The sequence below is a fragment of the Egretta garzetta genome, unplaced genomic scaffold (genome assembly GCF_000687185.1).
Source record: "Egretta garzetta isolate BGI_Z169 unplaced genomic scaffold, ASM68718v1 scaffold369, whole genome shotgun sequence".
Taxonomy (NCBI): domain Eukaryota; kingdom Metazoa; phylum Chordata; class Aves; order Pelecaniformes; family Ardeidae; genus Egretta; species Egretta garzetta.
The window spans coordinates 1,135,805-1,138,866 of record NW_009260837.1 but is presented as its reverse complement, the minus strand read 5'-3'; positions in this window follow the sequence as shown (position 1 = coordinate 1,138,866).

The window sequence follows — 3,062 nt, the reverse complement described above, 5'->3', positions numbered from 1 at the left end:
TGCAGGGACCAAAGCTAAGATGAAGAGTAAAAACAAAAAACCCCACCCACGAACAATTGGAAAGAACTGAATGCCCGCCTTCTCCTACTGGCAGAAAAAAAAGTAGGAAAGTTGGTTTCTAGACTCAAATTGGGTGGAAGATGGGATTGTGCTGGGCTAGAGATTTTTATGCTTCAAGCAGGTGGGGAAGGAGAGGGTATAGTGAGATCAGGTTGGCTGGATGGTGGAAAGAAAAGGAGAGCAAAACTGCCACAATGATTTCCATCTTCAGCCTCCCCAAATCTGTCGGGTCTTTCATTCCACAGATTTGTTGCTGACAGGTGAGGAGTACCAAGATGAATCCAGTGCTTCTACACAGCAATATATGTGAGCATGACATAGGTCTAACCTGCTTGTGAGCCAGTGACAAAAGACAGAGCTGCACATTCTAGCTGTGCGCAGCCTACGCTTTTGCCTGAAAGAAAAATTTTTTTTTATATTAACTTGATAACTTAGCTCTTTTGAAGTCCTATCAGCACAGATACAGAGCATGCCATTCTTTACTGCAACATAGCCAAAGTAAACTATGCCAGTGCCATATCAACTTGTGCAAAGGGAGTGGAAAATACTCATATGGAGTGGAAAATGCTCTGGCACCGTAGGTTTACCCAGTGCAGATGGCTGGTTGCCAGGCAGTAAGGGAGGAATCGACCCTCGCACAGAGGCAGAGCATACCTTAAAGGTAGCAAACAAACAGAACACAACTCGGAAATGGGTGACCTACAGTCTGTGCTGGTCTGAGAGAGCGGGGCTGTGGAAAGTAATTCTGTCAAGTAAACACAATTCCTGTACCTGATGGTGTAACAGGCCGGTCACAACATCAGGTTTTGAAGTATCAGCCCCCTGCAGAATAATGCAGCCTTTTAACACTTCCCCAATACATTTATCTTTCTCGAAGGCAATGCAAACATCAGAGCACATGCCCTGTTTTCCCCCATGATAACAACATCAACAACATCACAGAGGAGCATATCCATGCAAAATCTTTATTTGGAGAATGTCTCCTCTGGAATAACAGCACCCTTCCAGTTTACACATAAGCCCAGAAACACAGCATTTGCATCGTGCAGAAAAAAATACAAAGAAAATTCTTAAAACGCATTCATCTTCTGATATCATATAAGTAGTATTGTAATTGCTTACCTCTTATTTCCTCTCTTTTTATCCCTCTAAACCTGCCTTTGGGCTAGTTAGAGCAGAAGACCATGGCAATGACATAGTATTAGTTTTGGAGATAGGCCACAGTATCTTGAAAGTCAGTGTGGAGAAATACCTGCATTGTATAGGGACAAAGACACAAGGATACTGATACACTGTCTAGCACATATATCTACCTCCTGGTTTTCCTTCCAGGATAGGAATGGCTTTTGGAATGATCCTGATTGTTTTTCTCTGCTGGTCCAGAGTTTGTAAGAAGAATGAGATTGCTGCAGTTGAGGGTGGAAAGTTCCTCCTTCATTTTATAATCTGTATGTTATTGCGGTTTCTCTTGGCTGGGAAGTTTCATTTTTATTTCTAATCTCAGCCATGTGTCAGTCAATTCCGACTTAAGTTCCCTTCACCCTCTCCCTGCTGTGCAGCTCTGCAAGCCATATTGCAAACATATTTTACTGCATGGGTGGGAGGTAGCATTGTGGTTTTGGGCTTCGCTATTGATATCAGGATTTCCCTTTTTCTTTGTTTGAAACATTTTTTTCTTTAAAAATAGAGTTGATGGTAAACAGCTTTCATTTAGTCCCCAGGGGGAGGTGCAGTGAACATTTTCATGTGAGTTTGAATAAGAATTAAATCACAGTTTCCCAACTTTTCTAATGAATTCAATGATGTAGTCATCATCTCATGAAATCTTCAGCTTCATCCTTTATTGGGATTATGCAGAAGAATAGAAGTTTAAACTTTGTCTACTCCACTTGTACTTAAATCTCACTCCGGTAAATTAGGACTGCAGCATCGTGGCTTATTGCCAGTGGAGGGAAATTAGGGGATCATTTGATCCTCAACCAAGCAAATACCAATGTCCTCCAAAAGGACAGCTTTACAGAAAACACTCAAAAGGCTGACAAGCTGTCAATCCTTTCCATTCCTTTCAACACTGTTTTGCCTCTCTTCTTGGAGCCGATGGCTCCTGCCAAGTAAAGATTCACTGCTCACACACGTACTCGCCTCTATCAGGTCTTGAACCTGGACTAAAATGCCCACTTACTTTGCCATTGCAAGAACTTAAACTGTGCTGTTTAAAATGCAAGAACACTTCACATCTACTTTTCTCCCAAGCATCCTACTAGTTTTTCCTTTCAAAAGGGGCAGTGAAGAAAATATCAACATTTTAACCCAAAGAGAAGGTTGAGTACTATAAAACCAGCTGGCCGTCCATGTGGCACTACTAGATATAGATACCTTAGGTATTAATACTGGTTTATGAAATTAAACAGAGCTATTTTACTAAATTCCAATATTTATATGTAAATAAGCTTGACAGGACTGGTTATTTTTGAAGGCGACAGGTTAATTCTGCTACTTGACCCCTTTAAGCATATGCCATCCTCAATTTTTTTTCGGGAGTTATTGTGTGTTTCAGTACATATGGGCTGTTTGCTCCCAACGTCAGGATCTGAAGCAAGGAAACTGGTGGTGTTGACAAAGGGTAGTTTGCAGCCGGGGCTCAGCTGCCGTGGAACCTGTGGAATAGGATTTCCCCCCTGTGCCTCCCCCGTCCCACCCCATTTACCGGTGGTGGCCACGGGATTCCGAACGCGTACGGGAGAGCTGTGCTCAGAGGGCGCTCCTGTCCAGTTCAAAATGCACGGAATCATAGAATCAAAGAATGTTTGGGGTTGGAAGGGACCTTTAGAGGTCGTCTCGCCCAACCCCCCCTGCAGTGGGCAGGGACACCTTTAGCTCGATCAGCGGCCAGCGAGGGGAGCGGAGCGGGGCCCGCACGGCGGCTCCTGAGGCGGCGGTCGCCCGGCCGGCGCTGAGGGAACCGCGCGAGGGAGCGCTTTCTCCTCAGCACGCGGCACGCG